Source organism: Cynocephalus volans, chromosome 8 (assembly GCF_027409185.1).
Source record: "Cynocephalus volans isolate mCynVol1 chromosome 8, mCynVol1.pri, whole genome shotgun sequence".
In the NCBI taxonomy this organism is placed as follows: domain Eukaryota; kingdom Metazoa; phylum Chordata; class Mammalia; order Dermoptera; family Cynocephalidae; genus Cynocephalus; species Cynocephalus volans.
Window position 1 is genome coordinate 98,555,218 of NC_084467.1, and position 13,274 is coordinate 98,568,491.

A 13,274-nucleotide genomic window follows, 5' to 3' on the forward strand; every position below is an offset into this window, starting at 1 on the left:
GGTTCTCATCTGGAAGCAGACATGGACAGAGTAAGGAGTTTTAGCTCAGCCATATAAAGTAGCATAAACCCCAGCCTTTAATTTTTCAGTAAGGCTGCTCTGGTGTGGGGTCTTCCTTCTCATGAATAAATAGATCCATATTAACAAGCATTTATTGAGTGCTTACTTTGTATCCTGTACTGCTTTGTCCCTTATATTATCTCATTTAACTTAATTTTTGCTCTTTTAGGTAGGTATTAATATTCTCATTTTATAAATGAGGAAGCAAATATTCAGAAGTATTAAGTGATTTGTGCTGAGTGGGAGAATCAGATTTTTGGATTCCAAGCCCTACTGGTCTTTCCATTACAACAGTTCCTCTTGTCTGATTTTAAACTTTGTGCTAATAGAACTCTATATGCAAGAACTGAAACTTCTATACAAGTTGGTTGTTCTTAAATAATCTATAGAGTACAGAGATCCTATTCCAACAAATACCATTGTTAACAAAAACTTGTGCTAACAAAACCCTATCTAGAGCTGTCATTGGCTCCTGATACTCATTTAGTAAACATTCAATTAAAATTTGGTGAAAGTTTACCCAAATTTCTCCATATTTGGACATTTGGAACTTAGGACATCTTCAAAATTGGGTTTGAGTATTAGACATCAAGGGAAGGAGTAGGAAGCGTGATGAAGCTAAGATGTTGGTTGTGTGTTCCTTTATGCCATAGTGAGTCTACAAGTCTTGTTAATTCAGTTCATTGTAAATTAAATTGAAAATACCATGGATATAGGGGGAAAAAACCCTCCACTTAGATTTTTGGAAAGGTACTTGGTATCATAATTCGATTTTTAAAAAGTAATTTGGTTAGTGAATAACCATTTATCTTTCCTATAAAAGTAGCTAATATTTTTGAGCACTTACTACATGTCAGTTACCATTCTAAATTTTTTTTCTTTTGGTGGCTGGCCAGTACAAGGACCAAATCCTAGACCTTGGTGTCATCAGCACCATGCTCTAACCAACTGAGCTAATGGCCGGCCCCTATTCTAAATTTTTATATTTACTATTTAATCTTCACACATCCCTATGAGGTAAATGTTTTCCTAATTTTACACATAGGGAAACTGAGGCTCAGAAATTTAAGTAATTTGCCCTAAGTCACACAGCTCATATGTGGCAGGATCAGAATTTAAACTCACACAGTGTGACTCCAGAGCCTACATGTGTAACACAGATAAAATACAGGACACCCAATTACATTAAATTTCAGATAAACAAATCCTAAGTATTGCATGGAACATTTTTATACTAAAAACGTGTTTGTTGTTTATCTGAAATTCAAATTTAATCAAGCATTCTCTATTTTCATTTGCTAAATCTAGCAACCCTAACCACATTATTGGTCTTTTATAAATTCAGATATCCATATATTGCGGTTGTTGAATTTGTCATTTACATATACTTGAGTTTTGTTACACAATAAATGATGTTAATGCACATCCACAAAGCTAGAGCAAACCCTTTCAAATTCCTTCTCCCACCATTTATTGAAGGCTGAGTTGGTCTGGTAACATTCCTCTCCCTGACAGTGCAGCTAAGTGCATGCTCTTCTCTTCTGATAAGAAAAGATTTTACTTAATGTTGGCACATTCTGGCCTCCTGCCTACTTTGGGCTGTCTCTTCAGTGGCCAGCTGTGTCCTTCCTGGCACTCATCATTATCCGACTTCCTTGCCACAGGAAACCTTGACACGTCCTAGGAGCTGCAATGCTGCATTGTTGAGTAGCTGCTTCCTTGGATGACAGTGTTCACGGGAGAAAATGGAAAAGAATGAAATAGCTAAAGCTTAGCAGACAGGGACCCTGCATATAAATTCTATTGCATGAAAAAAAGTCAATATATACACCACCAAGCAAACAACTCTTGATTATCTGTGTGTACCCTTTGCCCTAATATAGATTTCATGTAATGCACAGCATGTACCTGTCAGGCTGCCTTCTTTTACCACCCAGATAACCTGAGCTGAAGAAAAAGAAACTGCTTTTAATGGCCACCCAGAAGCCAAATGCATTGTCCCTGAGATCACACAATGCATTAAAAAACAAATATAAAGGTCTTTGGAATTAGGCAATCTTTATTATCTTTTAATATGATGGATAACTAAACAGAATCATCTCATTGTCAAGTTTTTAAAAAATCTTTCAAATAGCATGAATTTTTATAAACCTAGAAGGAAATAAGGATAATTCTTTTATAAAATAAAAATAACATTTTATCATTATGTGTCAGTCTCTGCGGAGAATACTCTACATGCATTAGCTTGTTTCTTTTTTTTTTGCAGGTGGCTGGTACAGAGATCTGAACCTCTGAACTTGGTGCTACAAGGCAGCACTCTAACCAACTGAAACAACCAGCCAGCCAACATTAGCTTGCTTAGTTTTTACCAAAGCCGTATGAAATTTTGTATTTTTATTAGTAGCATATTACTGATAAAAACAGACTGCAAGTGGTTAAGCAATTTGCCCAAGGTCACATAGTTGGCAAGTGGCAGAACTTGCATTTAAACCTATGTAGTCTCACTCCAGAGACCATATACTTAATTACTGCACAACAAGGCCTCTACATCATACGATCGGTAGCTTGAGCTTCAGTGGTGAAGAAGCAGTTTTTTTAAAAAAATTCAAATCTATTGCCATTTCTTTTGCTTCCAAGGCATGAAGTGTTCTCTTTGTTAAATAGTAAAGACTATCCAGGAGGAGTAGAAGGTGGGTAGTAAATGGCCAAAATGTAGGATTAAATTAGATGCTGTATGACTAGTATACAGCTTACACCTCGTGAGGCACCGCATGAGTTGAACATCTGAACTTGCCTATGTCCTGGTTCAACTGGACAATTCCACTGACATTTGCTTGAATATCATAGCAATGTCAAGCTGCCAGAAGATATTGTAAATGCTTACTCTCATTTTCTGAATTTACCTCAAGTTCAATTTGTAATAAACAATTTGTGGACCAGCACCAGTCTGTGGACCATATTTTGAGTAGCACTAATATTGATATGATCAGCATGGTACATAATTAACTAAAATATACAAATAAGTACTGAATTAGATGGCCGGCTTATATTCTCCGCCTCTTTCTCCCTCCCTCTCCCCCACCCTACACACACACACACACACACACACACACACACACACTCCTGAATATTTATTCCTGAAACATTTATTGAGAATCTACTATTTTTTGGCATTTTTCTAGGCCCTGAGAAAATAGTAATAAACAAAACAGATCAAGTCCCTGATGTCAGGTACCTGAATTCTAACTCAACCAATGTTTTGATACCCAAAGATCTGTTTGAGAGTACCAGTTTGAGGCCTTGCCAATTAATAGCTCTATGCTTTTGTGTAGTTCATTTCATCCCCCTGAACAAGTTTTCCCCTCTGCAAAACGAGGCTTATAATACCTACTTTACTAACGTTGTTGGTAGGAGTAAATTAGGCACTGTGGAATCATTTTGAAAACTGTAAAATGACATACCAATGACAGGTCATATTTTTACCAATTGTCCTTCTTGAGAATAGGGACCACATCTTTCCTGTCTATGTATCCTCAGCAACAAACATAAGTGTTTGGCAAGTAGCAAGCCATAGTTAAGGTTTGTTGAATAAATTTGCATAATGTGCATAATAAATGGTTGTATATGTGTGAGGTACATTTTTTGTTTAAAATGTTATACCTGCTCTTCAAATTCTTAAAATTCACCACACCCACAGGAAAAGTACATTAGGAATTGCAGGGCATAGCATATGTAATTCTGCTCTTGGGTTACAGATTTCTAAGAGTTCAAGCTCTAAAAATACAACTATTAAACATTTATTAGATAAGATCTTCTTTTTATTGATTTGTATAACAATCTGAATGCTTCTTAAAGGCCTTTTCCATAAATTGATCCTAGAAGTAGCTATGCTGGTCCTGCAAGTTCTAAACATGCCCACACTTTCTAGGATTACAAGCTACAACTGAGTTGTAAAAGTACCTTAAGTCTGGGCAGCATTTGAAAAAATTCTCAGCCAACAATAAAATGAAAAGAAATGTAACTAGTCTGTTTCTCTTCAAAAGCTTGAATTTCATGTTAGGAATATCTCTCCTAGGGTATAAAGACGCTCTCTTTAGGGTTAATGATGTTACTATTAGAGTCAGACAGGGGCATGAACGCTCTTCACATTTCATGAAAGTATACAACTCATTCAGGGGCTATTTGAAGAATACCTCATTGCATAAGGTGCAAGACTGACACTGTAAGTGGCACTAATATAATTAAAACACACCTATAAGCAAGGAGTAACTTTTAGTAGTGGGAATAAAATGAATACACAAAAATATACTACAAGGCAGCATATAAGTGCCGTGGGCAAGGTACACACAGAAACTCTGGAATTTCAGAAAAGGCTCCAGGTAGGAGCTGCAATATGATACAGGCCTTCAGAGATTTCAACAGATTTTAAGTCTGGTAGATGGAATGGGAGGCATTTGTTGTAGGCAGAGAAACAGTTTAATGGTTGGTTCCTTAGTAAAAGATCGGAAGGAATTACAGAAAGTAGTTCAATATATATGTAAGGGTGTAGTGAAAGGAAAGGCTGGAAAAGTGGGATGGAGATACATAACTGGGTAAGTGCCAGATTGAGTAGTTTGTACTTAATTTGATGAGAAATTACTGATAGTTTTTAAAATAGGGCAGAGTCATGATCTAGCTACTGCTTTATGAAGATGTTTCTGGCACAAACACAAGATGGATTGAAGGGAAAGCAACTAAGCAGGAGACCAAATAGGAGAGTACAGAAAAAGTCTAGACTAGAGGTAATCAATGCCTGCCCTAGGGTGGTGGCAATGGAGACAGAGAGGAGGGGCAGATGGAAAAGCCAATGTATGGGAGGTATCTATACCCATGAGGTCCAATATAGCAGCTCCTACCAATGTGTGGCTATTTAAGTCTACATTTAAATTAGTTAAAATGAAATAAGATTTAAAATTCAGTTCCTCACTCACATCAGCCACATTTCAGGTGCTCAGTAGCCACATGTGACTCTGTATTGGACTATGCAGACAAAGAACATTTCCATCACGGCAGAATGTTCTGTTGGACAGTACAGAGCTCTACACTTTGGGGACTAATTAAGCATAGGGATGAGGAAGACAGATTAATGGAGACGGAGGTTTGGAAGCTGAGTGACTGAGAAAGGTAGTGTCATGAGCAGAAAAGGGGAAGTCAGGAGGAAGAGGAGCTGGATTTAGGAAGAAAAGATGTCCTTTAGTTTCTGTCAAACACCAGGTGAGATAGTGTCTATACAAATGCTCAGGTGTCCACAGTGAAAGGAAAGGCAGGGAAAGCAAAGTGCCAGTCGGGCTCTCCCAAAGCTTGTAAAGGAGCCCTAGTAGTTTCTAATTGGCTTATCCCCTCCTGTGCTCAGTTTCTCCCCAGTTTGTGCAGCTCCCTGAATATTACGAGTGGGCAATCCAGCTCCTCAACCTCTCCCAAACCTCACATAGGGCTCACATAGACTGCGACCAGGGCGGGAGTCTAAGGGCTTTCCTTCTTCCTTACCTCCTTGGTGCCAGCCTGAATGCTTTTTTCTCACAGATTCTGAGCACTTCCTCTTCACTAACGACCTCTCTCACCCTTCCCCATGCTTGATCTTTGGAAAGTCCCCTTGCCCACACTTATTTGATTGCTTCCTCCTGAACTATTCCTTCCCACTGGATCCACCAAACCATTGACCCTGCCTCTTTTTTATTTGCCTTCTCTTCACTCCCAGCTTAGATTTCAAGGTCTGGCACTATAATTGCTCTCTTGCATAACACCCCTCCCCCTGTCACTGACTTTCATCAGCAAAACCCAGCCCTGGTCAAATCCAACTTTCCTCCAACCCCCAAGCATGGAGTGTGGATGGAGGGGAAGTGCACAAGCTTGCTGAGTGGTCTCACTTTAAATGTATGTCCTCCAACTGAAAAGGGCCCTCAGCATTGTCCAGACTACAATTCTCTGGTCACTCTTCAAGGGGATTATTTCTCACCTTCCTCTATCTTCTTAAATAGCTAACAGCCCCTCCCCACTCCCAGCTTTGCACAGAGTAAAGGAAAGCATGTACACTAGATCTTACTTCATCAATCCCAGTGAGGCAGCTAGCACATATAGCATCCAGTACAAATTGGGAAAAGGTGCTCCGTGTGTATGTGCTGTGTGTAGTACTGCCAAAAGGCACCACCACTCCAGGTAAACCCATTAGAAAAGTTCCCCCTTCTTCAGGCTGATGTGGCGCCTTGGTGTGCAAAACAAGGGCTCGATTTCAGCTCCCACCTGCCCCTATGCTCTGCAGTGGCCTGAGCATGTCACCACCAAATGTACTGCCTGATTTACCTGCATCTGCACCCATATACTCTGCCTTCTCGCCAGTCTGTAAACCTGCTTAGTCTCCAAAAATATCTGTGCTAGCCCCCATTGCTTCTCACCTAATTGAAGACAATCTTCCTTCAGTTGTCTCCTCTTGTCTTCATTATCAACTTTACCTCTCTAACATATCATTGCAGCATACCAACATGAGGAAGCATCACCCATCTTAAAATACCCTCCCTTGCTCCCAAGTACCTCTCTGGCTACTGCCCATTTCTTATTTGCTCTTTTTTTTTGGCAGCTGTCCAGTACCGGTATCCAAACCTTTGACCATAGTGTTGTAACACCACTCTAACCTACTGAGCTAACCAGCCAGCCTTCAGTTGCTCTTTCAGCAAAGCTGTTTAGACCTGCTATAAACGTTTTCTCTCCCTCATCTCCCATTCTCTTAACACACCCTAATCAGACTTTCTCCCCTATGACTCCACTGAAACTGTTTTCACCAAGGTCATCAGCATCCTTCATCGGGCCAAATCCAGGTTCAAATCCTCAGTCCTCATCTTATCTATTTCAGCAGTATCTGATAATAATGATCACTCCCTCCTTCCTGAAACAATTCTCTTATCTTCCAACACTCCACCCTCTCCTGGTGTTCCTTCTACCTGACTGGTAGCTCCTTCTCCTTTCCTACTTAACTTCCAAGTGTGGAGTGCCTTTTGGTTCTCTTCTCCAGCTGCTCCTCCTCCCTAAACGATTCTATGTAGACCCGAGGCTTAAAAAGCATTATATGCTAATGAATCCCAAATTTATACCCCAGACTCATATATCCAATTGTTTACTCTACATTTCCACTTGGATATATAACAGGTACCTTAAACATAACGTGCACAACAGAACTCTTGATTTCCCCCACATTTGCTCCTTCTTAAGTCTTCATATCATTAAATCCACCACCATTAACCCAGACATCAGGCCCCGAACTTAATTATCATTCAGGATCTTTTTGTTCCTTCACACATTGTGTCTCAAATCCAAATCCATTCCAATCAAACTGTATCTAAATAAAATAAAAATAAATAAAACAAGAAATAAAATAAAAGAGACTTCCTCTCACCCCATCTGCTGCTGCCATTCTAGTCCAACCTACCATGAACAGCCTACTTACTGGTTTCCTTGTGGACATTTGCGCTTCCTCAGTGTGTATTTTACACACATCAGCAAGACTAACTTTTAAAATGTGAATCAGATGCAGTCATTCACTGGCTCACCCTCCCCTCCACCTCTCTTACTACTACTCAGGCCTGTTGACTCAGCTCAGGCAGGCGCATCCCTCCTCTGGGTCTATAGCTGATTTTCTCTCAATCTGGAAAGGTTGTTCCTCCCCACCCGCAGTATTTGCTAGGCTCATTCCTTCATATCATGAATTTAAGTGCTCAAAGGTCTTTTGTGAAAGGCCTTATGTGACCAGCTATATTCACTCCAAACTCTGCTTTATTTTTTCCCACTCCACTTTACCTCCAATTTTTATCACTTGGTTGTTTCCCCTCTCTCACCCCATCAGAACGTAAGCTCCACGAAGGCCGTTATTTGTATATGGGTTTATCCCCTGCGTGTAAAACAGTGCCTGCTACCTAATAGGTGCTCAACTAGGACTGATCGAATGGTTGCGTCCCTCCAAATTGTATTCTTTCTGAATCTGTGGCACGCCCCCCCCCCCATTTTATTTCTGGCCTTATCCACCCACTACCCACCTTCAACAAAGCCCGAACTCCCTATTCCTTCCCCGCAGTCCTCGGCTCTCCCCACCCCTTCCTGCGCGGCTCCTTAAAGCGGACTCCGGAACGCCGCGGGAAAGGCGGGGCCGAAACCTATCCTACCCCGACCCCGAGGGGCGGGGCGGAACTAGGAGGGCGGGGCCTGCGTGCTGCTTGCGTGCGCGTTCTTGAGGGGCCGCCGCCGCCGCTCCCGAGGCCGCCGTTGCCGCCGTCGCCGCGCAGAGCCGAAGCAGGAGCCACGGCCGAGAGGAGGGAGGAGGAGGAGGAGGAGGTGGAGGAGGCGCTGGACCAGGCGGGTGAGTAAGGGGCGGGGAGCCCCAGCCGGCCCCAGAGGGAGCGGGGGGCGCGGGTCGGCCGAGCGGGGGCTGAGGCGGCTCGAGCCGCCGGTCATTCGCCTGGCTCCCCCTTCCTCCTCCGCGTTCCCTTGGTGTCCGGGGCGGCGGCCCCGGGGCCTGGCCGGCGGGAGGGGCCGGGGCTCGGGGAGGCCCAGCCACCGCCAGAGCCAACCACGCCCGCGGACCGAGTCGGTCCACTGTGGCTGGGCCTACGGGAGACGGTCGGGAGGAGCTGTGGCCGGGTGTGGGAGAGAAGGAGGACATTGTGTCCCCCACCCTCCAACTCCCCGAGGTGTCATAGCACAAGTCCGTTTTCCTCGCCATCTCTCTGGACACGGTGCCCTCGTCCCTCACAGCCTGAGAGATGGCGAAGATCGGACATCACTGTCCTTTTCCTTCTCTTACGTCTCCCCAGACTAGGGTCAGAGCTTCCTTCAAACCCAGCTCTCTCTTTGGGGGCTGGCGAGGAGGGGGTTGGAGTGCTGAGTGAATTTTTTTCCTCTGTCTACTCTGAGAGAGAGAAGTGCGGGTAGACTCGAGTGTTGCCCTCCCCTTGTACACTTCTGTCAGGGTTCAGGGTCTCCCTTTCCATCCTTTATTCCCCAGTGGATAGGGCTGACGTCTATACATCTCACTCCACCTCCCAGCCCCTTTCCCGCCCTCTTTCCTTCATGTCTTCCGTAGTAAGCCATGTGTTCGCCTTCTCAACATTGCTTTTCTTGGGTCTCTCCTTCTTCCCTGAATTTTGTTAGGGAAGGGGTCACGGTGTGATTCTTGCCTGCCTTCAAATGAGGGCTGGTAGGAGTGTCACTTTCCCCCTCACTCAGGAAGTTAAGGATAGTATCTTCAACTGAATTGTGTAATTTACTGCTATGGGGAGAAGATGAGAGGAAGATACTTGTGCTTAAAAAATGGGATATCCTCAAAGGGCTGAGAACCAGAATTTAGGGGACCTTTCACCTCTTGGAAAAAGAACTAGCATTGAGGAGTAATGTATTTCTTTTGGGGAGGAAAATCGTTTTGTCACTGCTTGAAAGAAAGGAGGGTGTAAGAAATGACATAGAATAACGGGGCAGGAGGTTAATGGGCTACAGCCTTACAGGTAGCCACTGTTTTCTGTTTCTTGGGTGACGGATGATGATTCTTTGTTTTTATTACAATAAGAGTAAAGTATCAGCTCTTAGATTTAACGTGGGGCTCCTACCTTCAAAAGCATGCTGAAGAGCAGTGTCAGAAGAGGTGCTGCTGGAAACAGGATTTGGAAACTTTCTTTGGGTTTCCTGTTAGAATGTGTGGGGGTGGGCATGCCTATGTGTAATTTTTCTTGTCTTTTGATGTAATTGATTTCTACCATATTTTGACATAATAAGCACTAAATTAGGCCCCAGACTCCTTTCTGTCTTTATTATGCTACCCCTATAACACTTTCTGTTTTGAAATTACATTTATATTGTTTGATGCTCTTTTTAGTGTGCTGTTTCAGTGAATCTTGCCTTGTTTCCTTGGTATTTTGAATATGTTCTATTTCAGATATGCTTAAGGTTTAAGGTATTGAGGATCAAATATGTTCAGTATTAGCTGAGTGAATTGAATGGTTACAAAGATGTGTCTAGGTATTATATATCTTCTGTCCTTTTGGAGGTACTTTCTATTAGGATATTGTATTTCACTTCCGGTATATAAAATAGTAATTCTTAACCATTTCTAGGCCACTGACACCTTTGAGAAAACGAGATGAAATATATGGACTCTCTCCCTAGAAAAAAAGTTATAGGCATATATGCACAAAATTTTGCATTCGGTTTCAGGACCCTCTGAAATCACCCACAGACACCTGTCTTAGTTAAAAGTAAACTGGAATCCCTGACTAGTATTCACTTCCATATTAAAACTGTTCAAAAGCCTTTGTTCACATTTTGTGTGTTCTCAGAAATGACAGTGTCTACACTTGCAGGCTAAACTTTGGGTCTTTGGGAACAAGATTTAAGAGTGATTCTTATTACAATTTTATGGGGAAGTATTCATTAATAACTATTACCAGCAATTTTAAACTAATACACTGATGGCTTCTAAGGATATGAAGATTGTTCTAGTTACTTTGGCAGCTTAAAATCATAATCATGACTGAATATGGTTTTTATTGTACAAACTACTTTTTAGCAATATGATCAGCACTTGAAAAATGTTCACAAATCAAACTTCATTTTTCTATTCTCTTTCAAGTTTGTTCATATGCATGGTTTTCCATGTATTTAATAATTATTGTATCAACATTCAATATTAATTCAAATACTTATTGAATGCCTTCTATAAAACAAAGTCCATGCTGTCATAGTATTTATATTCTAATGAAGAGAGGCAGGCCATAATCAAATAAATATAGAATATGTCAGGTGATAAGAGCTATGCAGAAGAAGAGTAAAGTACGGTGAAGGGATAGAGAGAAACAGTGGCAGGGAAGATTAGTCAGGGAAAACCTGAGACTGGAACAGAGAACTGAAGAAGTGAGGGATGTGTGCTGTCTTGGGGAAGAAGGTTACAGGCAGAGAGGACTTCAAGTGCAAAGACCCCTAAGGGTACTTGCCCTTTTTGAGAACAGCTAGGAGGCCAGTGTGGTTGGAGGGCAGTAAGCAAGAGAGAAAGTGAGAGGGCTTGAAGGTAGAGAAGTAGCTGGGGCCCACGGTAAGGCCTTGTAGGCCATGGTAAGAACTTTGGATTTTACTTTGAATGAGATGGGAAGCCACTGGAGGGTTTTGAGTAGAAGAGAGAGACCTATTCTTAAGGTTGTGAGCATCATTCTGGCTGCTGTGTGGAAATCAACTTGGGGTGTGGGGAGGCAAGAGTGGAAGCAGGAAGACTAATTAGGAGATTAATAACCTTCATTTTTAACCTTTTTCAGACAAAATAGTTGGTCTTCCTGCTGTTGCATGTAGGTAGCTTCCCTCCTCTATTAAAATAACAATGAAATGAACACTTGCATATGCACCATTTTTTTTCTTTTGTAATATTTTCTTGGAATTTATTTCCAGAAGGACTATACTGGCTCAAAGTATGTGAATATACTTGTCTTCTGTTGTATATCTGAATGGCCTTTAGAGAGTAGGTTATACTAGTCTGACAGCCACAGTTGAGCATAAGTTTCATGGCAATGTCACTTGCCTTAGGTACTATTGTTTAACCCTTAAGAATAGTTTTAGTCATAAAAAGAGATGTTGTAGATTGTTAGTTTGAATTTTTCAATAGCTCACATTTAGAGTTCCATGTGGTAGTTCACCTCTCTCTTCAACATTTAACAAAAAGATGCTTTTTGGGAGATACAGAAATGAATTAGGTTCTCTGCTCTTACGGAGTTTTTACTTTCTGTCATAATTTGTATCTGATAGTTAAATAACTCCAGATTTTGCCAGTGTTAACTGTTACCCATGAACTTTGTTAGTGTATGGTTGATGATCTTTTATACAAAATAGGAATTCCAGTTAGGTGTCCAATTTGTTATATTGATAATTACTTTTCTTTTTTTCTTAAAAAGGGATTTTTAGTGGTATCTATTCTTTGTTTAATTTCTGTTTTATATGATGTTTTTAGAATCTTATAGCTTTCACAGCCCCATATTTTGTTCTTTGCAATAAATTATGCAACTAGTAATTAGTACTTAGTTAAGGACTCTCACAGTTGAATTTTTAAATTGTTGTGTAGAGTTATTCAAAAGACAGAGACTGTTATTTTGTTAAATAAGGCCAACATTGCATTTTTGAAATTTATTTAGTTTATAGAGAGGAGGATGATACCAGTCTGTTTTGATTGAAAATTATACCACCGTGAGGGCTTTACTCAGCATTTCTAGTTCTGAAATCTAGATGGTTTGATTTGGCATGAACTGGGAGCTTTGACATCTGTAAAGACAGCAAGTTGAACTGAGTTACTTGAAAGAACCTAGCACTGTGCCTGGCATGTGCTAGGGGCCCAGTACATGTTCATTGAACTTTACATAACCTCTAAGCTCCGTGTTCTAATATTCTCTTATTTTAGGTGTTCCATAAAAATAAGTCAAATAAAGCATTTATATCTTAATATTGTGGTATATTTAAAATTGTGAACATAAACTTACTTCCTGCTAATGTTCCTTTTCAAATTAAACTAATCAGTTGTAAAAAGAATTATGGCATATTTCCAAGTATTTTCTTCTCATTATGAAGTCATAATTGCTGTATGACTTAATGCCACACTCACATCTTATGGAAAATATCAGTATTAAACAAAAATATTTAAGCTTTTATATGTCACTGAGACAGATGAAGCATCCATTTTTTCTTTTTGTGTGCATTAAATTTGAGGATTACAAGCAGTAGTTTTTAATGTGCTTTTCAGTCTTTCATATAGGAGGATACTTCAAAAAGCTTGTGGAAAAATATAATTAAAAGATAATGTGAATCTTTACATGAACTTTTTGAAGTATCCTCATACTAAGACAATATTGATCTAGTCACACTTTGAATTTTTTGTAATTGTGGTTATGGATTTGCATACTCCCTCAACCCCTTTGGCACACAGTTTTGAGATGACTGGTAAGAAGGCAGTTTGTTTCAAAGTTAAATGATCCAGATAAGTATTAAACCTATAAACTTAGCTTTGTTCATTATCGTGGTGTTCTGATCAACAAAGCAGTTAACAGAGAACTGTGCCATGCTCTCATTTCTGCTTGAAATTAGGCCTTTTAGAGGTAGAAGGTACAAACATGCACAACACACATCCACCAATAAAAAAGGAAATTGTGTGTGATTATTAAGGTAGA

At 40.7% G+C, this 13,274-nt stretch overlaps 1 protein-coding gene across 1 annotated transcript in view; it reads left to right on the plus strand.

Moving 5' to 3' along the window:
* Positions 1 to 8,335: 8,335 nt before the first annotated feature.
* The window catches only part of RAP1A (RAP1A, member of RAS oncogene family), an 86,152-nt gene continuing 81,213 nt past the window's right edge, over positions 8,336 to 13,274 (plus strand). Inside the window, exon 1 of the mRNA XM_063104686.1 lies at positions 8,336 to 8,443. The gene's annotated coding sequence lies outside the window, so the exon portion shown is untranslated. The remainder of the gene's footprint in view (positions 8,444 to 13,274) is intronic.